The following is a 14198-nucleotide window of genomic DNA, read 5'->3' as shown; positions in this document are numbered from 1 at the left end:
CTTCTGGCATTTTATGGTCATCCAGTGACCTTGTTCTTCCTAGATATGCTTGGTTAAGCAGCAGACAAATATGTTTTTAAAGCATAGATTAAAAAAAAAAAAAAAAAAAAAGGCACACAATGGAGAATTTCTGACAAAGACAACAACAACAAAAGCATATACAGACAAGGAGCCTTGGCTGGGGCTGTTCAGCCGGACTGACATGCCAAGTCAATTTTCCAGGCAAATTGTTTAAAAAGCATTTGAGATGGAATGAGAAGGCAACTGGGAATACACGACGGAGAGAACATATGAGCAAAAGAGAGGAGGAGTCGGCATTTAGAGGTTTCCTACAGGCAGTATTTACTGTAACGTTCTGTTTTTTTCCAGGCTGAAGGAGACAATTAAATCCCTGGATGACCTCAGACTTCCTGAGAAGGAGTCAGAAAGAGAAGGGAGGATAAATATTGAATTTCTAATTGATCAATCTGTAGAAGGACAAATAAATGAGCTGGCCGGTCTTTTCATATGAAGCTTGAATCCGAAACCCCACATTTAGCTGACATGTTAGTCATGTGACACTTAATATTTCAATATTTACCTGCTCCTAGGAAAAAGAAGTTTATTCCTCTCTGCCTCTTAAACAAAGGAAGCTGTGGGGGGTGGCTGCTGTAGGAAATGTAGACAGGCATGCCAGTTACAATTTACTACAGCCCAATGGCAAATACCTAAATGTCTACAAATCCAACAGTCCATAACAGAGAAACTCAGTTTACTATCATATATGACAAAGAAAAGCATTCAGTCAGTCATTTACTTCTTTTCCAGCTCTGCAGTCATGTTAGCCATAGAGATTCTTCCCCTTTTTTTTTTTTTTATTTATTTTATTTCTTTATTTTTTTTTGTTGCTGCATGCTAGCCTTGATATAACGCAGTATCTGAAGCTGGAGAAAATGAGATTCTGTCTCTAAGGGTCCGCTCTAAAATTCTATGTAATTTGTCAACCATTCTTGACATTCCAAGGGGAAAAAAAAAAAAAAAAAAAAAAAAAGGACTCAAAAAGTGAAGCTAGCTTCATCAAAAGAATGGAAGCAAATGCTCATTTCAGAAATGTAAATGTCTGGCATTATTAAAGTTACTAAAAACTGTAAATTATTAATTCTGAGCTAAAACAATTAACATTAATTTATTGCCATCACTTTTTAATAAAGTATTTCTGATTCTGAAAGTCTGTCGTGTGTTACAGCTGACATAAAATAATAAAAGAAATATTTTTCTTTCTCCACAGTGAAATTACTTATTTAGGAGAAATACAGCATGTTTGACTGGTTGCGTTGAGTTTCAGTGTTTTTTTGATGAGACAGGTATAGAGGCAAAAATGCAACAAACTGAAACATATGTCGGGTGACTGAGCTGATGGCTGCTGCCCGTCCAGATAGTTGGCTGCCTCTCACTGTGTCTGCCATTTGTCTGTGGGCAGCAAAGTCCAGAGTGCCAAGACTGAGCCTTGAGGGCCGTGTGTGTGTGTGTGTGTGTGTGTGAGAGAGAGAGATGTGCGTGCATGGACGTGCGCACAACTTGCTAGTTAATGAGATGGATTTCTGCTGACCGCAGAGCCCAGACACAGCACGCCAGTCCCACCATAATGCTGGTGTTCAGGTCAGGATTTATTTCCCGGGGCGTGCTGCTCCTCAGTGACTACACAGCCTGGCATGTAATAGATCGGGTTTAAATTCTTCAAACACGCAGTCAGGCAGCAAGACAGACAATAAGTCAGACAGGCAGAGGCGTCTTTCCCCATTTTCTGCTTCAACTATACAACTTTAGAGGCAAGTGGGTCTTCCTACATATGCAACAGGTGTTGAAGTGTGTAAGAGTGAAGCGTGGCATTGCTAAAGTAAATCAGTTCCCGGGGTCCAGAGTACGTTTTTCCCTGGACGACCAGCCACACACGATTTCTAAGATATCACCGCCGTTACACCACAATATCAGTATTTTTCTCTCGCATAGGGTAGAAAAACAAAGCTCATGAAGGGTAAATCCATCTGCACACTTTATTTGTTGACATTTTACTCAACCGACTTTTCTCAACAGAGCTACGTACGCATCTATCTTGGGATTTTATCTTATTCTGTCTTGAAAAAGGTCAGCAGACCTAAACAAAAAGCAATAAAACAGGGCAAAGGAAATTTCTGTCTTTCAGTTGTTCCCTTTCTCCTGTCTCTTGTTCTTATTTTGACCTTTCTCTCTGTAGCTCATCTGAAGGACTGTGTACGCAACTGCGGGGCGTTCACTTTCAGCTTCATATGTAAATGTATCCTGGCAAGGAGAGGAGAAAAAAAAAAAAAACAACCTGAAAAAGGTACAAAACTAAATCTGAAAAGTCTGAAGACTGAAGATTAGAAGTCAGAGAAAAATCAAGGAGAAAAGAAGAAGTAAAGATAGCTATTGTGACAGAAAGAAATAGACCTTTTATGTAACCAGTGTATACAAGAATACCTGTAATTCCCTTTTTAACAACAGCAATAAATTTCATAACAGTCCCTGATCACCACCATCTGCCAAGGACTCCACAGAGATATCCTGTGAAAATATGTGAAGTGGAATATAACTGCCCGTTTTCAGGGCTGATTCTATACGAGTAGTTGTGCAAGACTGGAACCTGCAGGTGAACTAAAGAGGAGATAACCATCATCATCATGATCATGATCATTAATTACAGGCCCCCTGAGATGGGATGAGTAAACAGCAAGTCAAAGAGACTCAAACCAAAAATTAATGTCGCTCGAAAAACCAATCTGGCACACAATGCTGTACACCAATAGCTCAGCAGAATTAGACCGGAGGTACTGTGTGTCCCAGTGTGGCCAATCTTTGTCATTTGCAAGGCTTTACGTAGCATATTCAAGTCACTCTCCAACCACGGAGATTAGCGGGCTCACTAATCTGAATGTGAAGCTACAGAGAGTTCAGCTTTAGTCACAGAGGTTAACAACGGTGCTAACTCATTGTTCAGTGGGTTGTGGATTAATTATAACACAGCAAAGGAGAAATTCTGAGAGGAGGTGTAGCTGTGGGGAGCTTGTTGTTTCGCCAGTTAAGGATGAGACCGCACTTAAGTAACCAGCTCCGACTGTGACACCCATTCATATCACGTGGTTAACGGACCTGGTTGTCCATATTTGACTTTTGATAAAAAGGCATTTCAGTATGAAGCTTAGCAAGGTGGGAGTGATGGGCATTAATTATAACGATATACTGTATATTAATCTGATAATCATGCAAATGTTAATTAGTTGCAGGACTTTATTCAATGAGTAAAGGTTAGTGGTATTTAAATGTCCTTTTTCTGTGCGTAAAAATGAGCAAACGAAAAGCCAAAAGGGAAAGGAAAGATAAAGTAGTGACTGATTATAATGGCGGCGATGTGCACCGGGATCAATATGGCTGGATGTTTCTCGTCAGCTCAGCTGGTTGCCAAACAGCTGATGAATGAGTCAGTGATTGCAAAGCATGAACAAACTGAAGCCAATCAGCTAATTCAAGAGTTAGTTCAGTACTGTACTTAAAACTAATACAGTGAGTCAGTGGGGTTGATGGCGTCTGGGGTGGAAAAAAAAAAATAAATAAATAAAACCTGGCATATCTGAGCATCTTGAGACTTTTGCAATAAATCAACAAAATGTAGACACGGGTGAGTTATGATGGGCTTTTGTCAAACTTTTTACTTTCTGAAGGGTTTTAAAATACAGGATGTGAATGCAGTTTACACATCTTGGCATCCTGTAATGATGAAAATTCCACTTATCACACAGAGAGACACTAAAATGCATGCTGGGAGTTGGTGCAATGTTTTGCCAAGCTATAAGAAAAAAGGCGAGTATAAAATGAAAGAATAGGTTTGAGTGATTACTTCAGAATCTCAGATGTTGACTCACCAAAACTAAAGCTTCTAATAGAATATTAAAATCTCAGGTCGACTGACCTCAGAGAGCAAGTACGTCTCAGAGAGGAACAGGGAAAAAATAAAAATAAAAAAAGAGAGGAAAACACGAATCTTCACAGACCCTCATTCAATTTTCACCTCCGCAGAATGGTGGTGAACAAGTTTTACTGTCTTCTTTTAATCATAAAATACCTCAGCGCTCGACAGGCTCCAAGCAAAATGAATTCTTTAAATGTTTCATCAGGACTGATGACCTTATGAGATGCTTGCAAATAAATACACATACAAATATTTATAAATGCGGCATTTTGGATTTCTGCTTTTATAGCGCTCTCAATATATGCAACAAAAACTCACGTAGCAACACAGAGAAGAAGAGAAATGCCCTGACAGGTTCATGTTTCGATGGGAGACACAGCAAACATTTTGGTGACACTTCTTTTGTGCAGTTTTATATTTTGAAATGCACTGCCAGTGGATACCTTTTCAGCTTTGTCACTATTATCTGCGACAGCAGGAGCAGTGATTGTGCGTCTCCAAAAAACATCCTCATCACACTGTGCCACATTTGTCACCGGGAAAAAAAATAAAAATAAAACAACAGCATGTTATATACAAACTACGACTCCAACTATGCAGCTTCAGTGGGCTGAAACACAATTTATATGGTCACTTACTTTTCACTAAATTCCACCCCTTAACAGGGATTGCCCAATTACAGCTGAGTAATGCCAGTCGGGCTGCAGGAGCATCTGGATTTTCTCCATTTTGGAGGTGCACTTTTTTGCGTGCTCTTCTAATGAGATAATTACCAGCACTAACAACACCACATTATTAACAAATGAGCGAGGAACACATCATTAAGTAGCTGTTGGAGCTTGGTGTGTGGAGTCATGGGCTGTGCAAGTTATCAGAGCTTAGATGCTTCTATATTGGATTTTACATAAAGAGTGAGTCTGCTGTTTATTTGGTTTCCCTACACAGGCTCACCAGATAATCACCATCAAAGGAAATAAAGTGAAAATTATTTGATTTATTCACAAAATAAAATTTGCACAGCAGATTTTAGGTATGTTTTTAATGTTATACACCATCCAAAGGTTATTCAAGGTTTTAAAAAAAAAAAAAAAAAAGTGAATTAAAAAACTGTACTCTGCAATGGACAATCTTGAGCTCGGTCTTTTCGGCCTAACGTCAGGTGTGATAAGTTTTCATTTGAGAATAAGCATGTTTAGCTGAGGGTTAAACTTTTATTTCTTTGAGACACGTTCATCCGTTAAGATGCAGCTCTGAAATTTACATTTTAATAAGACTGCAGGGCTTAATCAGAGCGCTGTGCTTTCTGCCTTTGCCAAAGACTTGTTCATATACACAGTTACAGATGTGACTTTCCGGACCGGAATATTAAAATACAGTACATGAATCTGAAAGCCAAGTAGAATTGTGCATAATTTGGGGACAGAAACACTACAGAGGGAATACAAGAACATGGATGTAAGACTGAAAAAGAGATAACGTGTTCATGACTCAGTATGTTGAAACCCTTCTCCTTTTAATCTATAAAAAGGAGCTTAAAAATTTCTTTCGGGCCAAACATTTGTAGGTTTAAAAGAACTCTTTCAGACACCGTGCCTGTTAAATAATCTCTTGTCTTGTCACATAAATGTAATGGATGCCTCACTTTTATACTTAACACACGCACTTACACACACATATCAAAAAAAAGGGTACATTCAGATGAAGTGCCAGCTAAAGCGCCCCGAATGTCTACAACATCTGTATCTTAAAATTTTAATTGGATGCCAGACGGGTGGCCAGACTGTAATTTGTGAGGGTACATAATTCATCAAGTCTAGGACGAGCATATGCTGGAAAGAAAGATAGCTTGTAACTGAAGTGAGGGCTTTCAATGTAAAGGATAGATCAATGCAAAGCGTGCACTGTAAAAAGATTTTTTTAAAAATGGCTTTTGTATTTGTTAACTTCCACATTTGATTTTATTTTAAAATTCATAGCATTAATCTACTCTTCGGACATTTTATCCTCTGCTGTTAAAAACTCATCCACACCATGAAACCGTTTGTGGGCTGAGTTCAGATGCAGATGCAGTAAAGGCCGGATACAAAGGTCAAAAAAAAAAAAAAAAATCTGCCCAGAGGGTCTGCGCCGTGGAAAACATTTAGTAAAAGTCCGTTTGAAGTTGACGCATCTAACAACTGTTGCTCTCCACAGACAGCTTTGGTTGTGTAATGCCACGCCACTTCTTATTCCAACTAAGCAACCAGACATGTCGAGATTTCAAAAAGGCAGTGGCTTGATTCTCCATAGAGACATGAGCACAGAAAGAATCGCCCTAATACATTTTCATCAACATTAACATCCATCAGCTCCACCAGAAATGCAAGAGCTGCGTCTCCGTGCGGCCTGAACTTCGTTTGCGTTTTCTTTTGTCTTGTCAGGAGGGAAAAACCACAGGCCACCGACTGTTCACTAAATGCTCTTAGCAACATTGTCTATTTCAAGAATATAGAGACATTCCTATTTATACATTCTACTTCTGGCGGCTCTGTACCAATATGCTCCACAGAAACATCTGATTAGCTATGTCAACTTTTGGTCAGCAGGCCGACTAAGTTGAGCCAGTGGCGACTTTTACTTTCTTTTAAAACTCGGGCTGCACCGTGTTACTGCTGTTACAGGTTTTTCCAGATAACTTCACCACATTTGGATGTTTGCACACAATGAAAATGTCCTCTGGTGTCAGAGGTATCTTCATATTCATTCTTCCCCGTTTCCTGTTCACCTGGTTGTTTCACACTCCCTTCCTATCCAGAGGTCGGCCAGGTAGCACAACAGTTTACAGAAACCACAGCAGCACCCTATCCAACACTCATTTTAACACAGAACGGCTTTCACAGGCCGGCTATATGGTTGGGGGGGGGGGGGGGGGGGGCAATTTCAGGAAGAAGGCTTTTAGGTTTAAATTTTGTTTCCATCAATGTTGGATCCTCAGCAGGGCAGACACTCAAGGACGTCATGGTACTCACTAAGGTCACTCCACTGAGGCACGTGGCAGGAGATGAAAGGACGGACAGTGAAGCATTACAACGAGTGCTGGATATTTTCCAGTGAATCGGGAACAGGTGCAAAGAGGGATCTCGTATCGCCTGAGGCTCTCTCCTCCTCATACTGTACTTCTATGAAGTTGGCATCGGAGACCTGAACATGTCAAATAAACAAAGAATATGAGAATCTGCGCGGGCCTCAATTTCCCCATCTGTGACTTCATCGTTGATAATTTATAAGGATTAATGCCACAGGGCAGAGGACCATCCTTTCACAGCAGCACTGAGAAACACACAAAAACATGTGCATGCCCTCCATGGCTCTCTGTGTGCGTTTCCTGTATGTGTTCTCAGTGGAGCCCCGGGGCTACAAGTCTTGTTGTGTTTATTTGATACACTATCTTAACCAACTGATGTTGAAGACAGCAGATTTCTGACTGAGCGCTGACGTTGCTCTGCAGATTTAGCAAATACTTTCATTAATGGCAGCTTGCATATGTGTAGGCTACTTGTACGTGAACTTTCTGATGATGTGCTGATGAAACAATGACCTGAAAGTAATTTTCAATATGGAGGAGGAAAGCACAGATTGGGTGGTTCTGCTTTAACAAGCTTCATACAGACTGTATAAACTTTACATTATTGAGCTTTATTGCTACCTCAGACTATATTTATTTATTCTCTCCCTCCCTCTCTCCCTCTCTCCCTCCCTCTCTCTCTCTCTCTCTCTCTCCCCCTCTCCCTCCCTCGTCAAATCCACACTCACATGACGTCACACTCTTTGCTGAATCAGCCTCGCATTTTCTTTCCAAGGCCGCTGTTCGGGGTGACGACCATCTGTGTGTCGAGATATTTGGTAACATCAGCTGGTAAAGTACCATATGGTGAACAAATTTAGCAGCTTTTTGGACTATTATTCATTTCAACCAAAGATGTATTTTTCCACATTTCAAAGTGCGCCCAAACTTTTGACTGGTACTGTATATTCTGAACCAGCTAGTCTGAAATTCATTTCAGGGTCAGCTTAGTGTGCCATAAATTTTCTGTGGTGCTTCACTCTCTCTGCCCTGAAAGCATCATTTTTGGCCACAGCAAGCAGCTGAGGTCCAATAAAACCCTCTCTACACTACTCCAGCAGCAAATAGCACAAAGACAAAGTGATACCACCTCATGGACATATTAGAACATTAAAGCCCTGGAGGAGCAAATATTTCACTCAAGAGTGGGCACAGACCAAAACCCAGCTAAAAAAATAAATTCATTATTGAGCTAATATTCACCAGGTGGACAGAAACATGACTGCAAACTGATAATGTTTATTTGGATGTGTAAATAAGGAAAGAAGTTGCCGTGCCAACTTTAAAGGTAATTTTTCAGTGTTTGGTGATGTTGTGTGCTTAAACAATATCTGTCAGTCAACTCAGCAGTTATTATTCACACCTTTGGGCAAAACGGTCTCCAATTAACATGGAATTAGATTGTAGGGAAAAGCCGGAGCAGTTGGGAAGGAGGAGGGGAAGCAGAGAGGCTCAAACCCAGAACTTTGTTTCTGTGAGGCATCCACGTTAACCACAATACCACAGAGCCCCTTCAGTTCCCCTATTTTTTGTTTTAACATGAAGCCAAACAAATAAATACATTTAAATTATTGTCTAAAAAAAATCCATCAGATTATCCTTCTTTCTTGTGCCTTGTTCACGCTCCCCTTGAGCTTCTTGTGTCGTAGCCGACAAACCAGTCCTCGCAGTCTCATCAAATATGCATCAGTCAACGTACACTTGATTGTAAGCAGCCTCAGAGCTCTCATGACTCGGGCACATCTTGCTCTGGACAAGTTCATCTCCCACAAACCAACCAATGCACAGACTCACTCTCCCCTGAGTGTCATGTATTGGGAAAAGGGGCAAACACACAAAAGAAGATCACCTTATTCATAGAAATCAAGAAATGGTTAAAAATGGTGTAACCCATCCAATTCCTTTTCTTAATGCTGGCAAATTACAAGAGTCCCAACTCCCACTTGCTACAAGAACCGTTTTCTCCTCTCCAAGACCGATGTCACCATCAGTGATAAGAACTGTATTCTATTCTATTCTATTCAATATTTATTCGAAAAAGCTGTTTAAAGGGAGGGAGGGCTGTAGTGAACACAGTGTCAGGTGAAAGTGTGCAGCAAAGGCCGAAAATCCTATTAATTTCTCAAAAAACTGAAAATCCAAAGCAGAAATTCTTATGGTAAGAGAAAGAGCTGGAATTTGTATACATTAAATCTTATCATCCCGTTAAAAGTCTGTACGTATGTAACACCAGAAACATGTGCATACAGAGGATTACTTCCATAGGAACCTCACCCCCACCCCACACTCAAAGGTCAAACGAGCTAGTCATAAAATGAAGGGAGACTGGACTGGGAGAAAGATGGAAGAGATGGAAATGGAGGGGGGGGGGGGAGAGAGAGAAACTACACACTGTCATTATGAAGGATCTGGGTCACGTCACTAAGAAGCAGAGCACTGATGGTAATGGTACAACAACGAGTGAGTGTAAAGACAATGACCCTCTGTTACACTGGGCTACTTTCTGATTATGAAATATGTATATTAACATCACAGTCCTTTATATACACATAAGCAATGACCTAAAAATAAATACTGGGTGTGTTATACTAAGGCTCAGAGACTGAATATCATTCACAGAAGTAGGATCTTGCCGCAGCCTCTTCAAACCAAACGTGGGAAGTGTCAATTTTAAAAAGACAGCAGAAAGTCAGTTAACTTTTTATTCCATGTTGAGAAACCTCAGCATGGTAGCAGGAGGACTAAGAAATCAGTATTTTGTGGTGTGTGGTTTTGTTAGTCCAGACAGGTTTGTGTTCAGGTGGTTTCATTCTACATTCTGACATTTTAATACAAAGTTGTATTTTTTTTTTTTTTTTTTTTATAAGTTATATCTTCAACCATAATCATCACTCAGCAAAAAAAGTCAATGGACAGTTCATTTCTGTGGTGATTTTGGGAGCATTAAACTGTTCACTAATCTCATAAAGGCATTATCAATGAACTACACTGTAAATTAAGTCCACCATGACCTTCTGTATATTAGGGGGCCAGTTTGCCAGTTAGCGTTTCAAAGCAGTGACTTTGTTATGTCTTCAGTTTTTTATTTGTGTGTGTGCGCGTGTCTTTTTTTCCTGTGTGTCTTCAGGCCTCACTGTCCTGGAAACACGTGATTTTCCTGTCACGAATGAATCAACCATGTCACTAAGCTCCTCTCCGCCACAGCGCTGACCTTTCAGTCCAACCCTCATTTCTTCAGAGGAAATGTCAGAGGCATTCGTGTGCCCTCAGAGTGAAAAAAGAAGTAATTAAACAAAAGGAGACATGTGATACACACAGTGATGCGTGTTCAGTGACCCATATTCTCTGAAGTTTATGTAGCGTTTTGTATCAATAAATCATTATCGTATTAATCTTTCAGTCGCTACATTTCCCAGCTCAGGTAAATGACAATTTCATCTTCAATTTTTCATTCAGCCCACAAAGCTCTGACCAGCTCACTTGTTATTCCAACCAACACTGCTAGATTGCACCTTCCAGAAATCACAAAAAAAAAGGCTGCAGACAGCAACTCAAAGCTGTGTAACCATCTTAACTTAAAGAAATGTAAGGACTGATTTTTGCCATTTATAATAATGTTCTCCTGCAAGCTGCATGTTCCACATTTCTGCAGCTCCGTGTCTTTTTCCTAAAAAAGTTCCAGCCCTTCGTATCAGGCTGTGCTTTGGCATGTAGGCGATTAAAAGGTCAAAGATGTAGCCACACTATCCTGAAAAAAAAAAAAAAATCCCTTAAGAGGTAAGATAAGCAAAAGATGAAATGATGCTGAAAAGATAATTAGTTGCAGCTCTGTGTCACCACGTGCAGCTTTGGCCTTGTTGCTTCATATGCTCACTCTATCTGAAGATGATCTTAAAACGGGGAAGTCCAAAGTAAAGCCTGCAGCAAAAAGTTGTCCTGTGATATCCTCTAATGGTCCCAAAAGACGAGTTTGATAACTCAAAAGGCAAAAATAGAGATTACATGATCAGTGGCAAGCATCTCTACTATACTAGCAGCACACCCATGTGGCTCAATGCCTGAAGGAAGGATTGAGATGACACTGTGCCGACACTGAACTGGGCTTACACTGACATTTCTACAAGGTTTGGGATGTGTTCGCCATTTCCACTAAGAGTTTATTGTTCCCACGATAATTCATCTACATGTGCCTCTTCACACATCCCTAAAGCCACTGACATGGCTTAAATTAGTATGACTTTATCATCTGTTAATGGGAAATCTGCACCGAAATACCTTCACGTTAAAACGACACCGCACCCGTCAGTCAAAATAACAATATTCATAAAGTATTGCGCAGCTGATCAGTAAAAACAGAAATATCTTTCCTGGTGAGGCCCGAGAACACTGTGCACGCACTGAAACAACAAAGACAACAAGCAAAGAAAAAAGAAAGGGGGAAAAAAAAAAAAAACCTGAATCAGCAGAAAAAGGAAAGAGCTGCACTAAAGCCAAGCAAATCAGAACAAAACTCCAGCAGCCCCATTCTGCTCAGGTCTGCCCATGCAGACGTTAAATCGCCTCTCAGCTATCACTGATCTGGAGGAGGTTGGACTCCCACATAACCTCCCGCTCTCACTGAAGACTAAGTGAATTGCTCTGTCCGATCATTCTCACATTTTCTTAGGAATTTGTTGGGGTTGGGTTTTTTTTTTATTGCTTCAGCTGAAATTGGCACGATTCGGTGGGAGATCAATGACGTGCTGGTGGCGTGAGAAGGTATTTGATGGAGAACGCCAGACGCTTGAAAAGTATTATGGCATTAAATCAGATACTGAGAGCCATACGAGGGAAGGCTCTGGTTCTGTTACATCGGCTGTTTCTTGGCATGCAGGCGGCTCCCCGTCTGGAGCTACCATCCATAGACTACAGTGGAAACATCATCATCATCATCGTTGTCATCTTGCTCTGTCCCTCTCGTCCTTCCTCTCTCTCTGATCCAGATGCTCATTTGGCAACAGAGCAAAGAAATAAATGAAGTGCTTCAGCGGAAGGAAGGCTTCACTGGGAGAAAGATTGTATAGGGAGGGAGCGAGATGAGGATTTGAGGGGTTTTAAAGACAGTTTATTTAAAAGTATTTTTTTTTTCCCCTGTAGGACATTAGGCTTAAGGCCACTACTGTCCAATTAAGCTTTCAATGGCTGTCAGTTTAATCAACACGGGTCCTTGGATGTTATTTTCTCTGTAACGCTGGTGAAGGGCTTGGGTTTGAAAAGCTCTTCTTTTCTTCTTATTCTTTTTGAGCGTGAAAGAAAATGACATTCACCCCAGTATCTGTAATCATGTTGAATAAAAAAGTAGAATGAGGGGTAAACTAAAGATGAACCCAAATTTGGGAGACTTGGCACACACTTACATTAACTTTATTTATAGTAGCTTTACCAGAGTCGTTGTACTTAGCTTTTTTCTTTTTTTGCTGAGAGCTAAATGAGAAGATCAATATCATTGATATAGTCTGTTAAGGATGAGGCTGCAGCCAGCTTAACACAGATACGGGAAACAAGATGGCCTGACTTTATCCAGCTCCTTCAGAGTATACAGATTAAACACATTATATCCTAATTTGGTAAACCATGCAAATATATCTGAAGCGGAAATTACTGTCCATTTTCATGTCCTTTGCACATAGATATTACTTTAGTGTCAGGCAAACAAAATGTATAAATCAAAAATGTAGAGACTGAAGTGGGACTGCTGTCTGAACTAGCTCAACTGTTAGTGAGTCTACGTCTGGAGTTTTATAGTATTGCCTCCAGTCGAATTCAAAACCAGAGACGTTTTAGAGCATCTTCAGCATTTCCCTTCCCTTCAGCACCCCGAAGGTATTCTGGATGAAATTAGTTCAAATGATAACAATACAGGATAATCATATTATAAATCATAAATTCCTAGAACCCAAAAGTAAGTCTTAGTTTTATTTTTTTGTAAACAGTTAAGACATTTGGTTTGCCACAATGTAAACAAGTGAATGCAGTGGATGACTTTATACCCCAAATACTTAAAATCTGGGGGGTTTTTTTTGGCAAGCTAATTGATCAAATGAGAAAATAGAATAAAATACAAATTGTATAACCTGAAGTTGGTAGCTCAACATACACCAACTTTTGAAGTCAGAAGCCAATTAAAAAAAATTACAAAAAGCTAATACATGGAAACAAAGGCACAATATGTTGCTCTCCCTGTAGGTGTGCCCTCATAGGCACAATGCCTCTTAGTGCAGCAGCACCATCCATCACAACTAAAAGCCTGACCCTGAACAGTACACTCACTCGCCCAAACCGCCAAACAAAAAAAATAAAAAAATCTGCACACATACAGGTGTCCTTCGGTGAACCTGCCCCCTTGGTCACACAGAGATGGACTGGGTAGTTCCCATGACAACAAATCACAGCATGAAAGACAGCTCAGACAAATCTGTGACAGCAGCTGCTGCTTTGACTGTCGGGACCGGGACAGTGAGGAGAACCAGTGAACCTGCAGAAACCAAAGTGAGGCACGCTCTCCGCTTTTCACTGGTTTACGTCAGTGAGCTTGATAAAAGACGAAGGCAGTGGTACCTTTCTCTACAAAGGCTCAAAAAGATAGCATATGATAAATGTCTTAAAGTTGATCCAAACACACACAAAACTGAGTAACTCTAAAACAACAATGTTGGATTCATTTAACCTGAGGGTGTTCAGTCATAGGACAAATAAAAGGACAGAGATCAAATAACTTCAGAAACAATTTCCTGATTTCCTTATAATTCCTGTTCACAATTGGGTCGGGGGGGGGGGGGGGGGTCGTCATCAGATGGTAAGAGATGGCACCAAGAAGGTGATGTGCATTTACCAACATTCATTTGCTATTTGTTGACCTCAGGCATGGGTAATCACTTGAAACGGGTAAAAAGCCTCACATGTAGGGCTGATTGAGTCATCAAAAATGCTACAATGCAATATCCAAACTGCAAGAGCTGCAGTTTATTGTGAAGGGTGAAATGTGCCACAATCATCAACAAGCCATTATGGTGCTGCAGAGATTCCTCAGCCTAAATCTTGTATCACAGCAAAATTATTGTTATTTCATTATGATAAGAACAATGTGTGTAC

This window comes from Echeneis naucrates, chromosome 17 (assembly GCF_900963305.1).
Source record: "Echeneis naucrates chromosome 17, fEcheNa1.1, whole genome shotgun sequence".
NCBI lineage: Eukaryota > Metazoa > Chordata > Actinopteri > Carangiformes > Echeneidae > Echeneis > Echeneis naucrates.
This window is presented reverse-complemented; position numbering follows the sequence as displayed.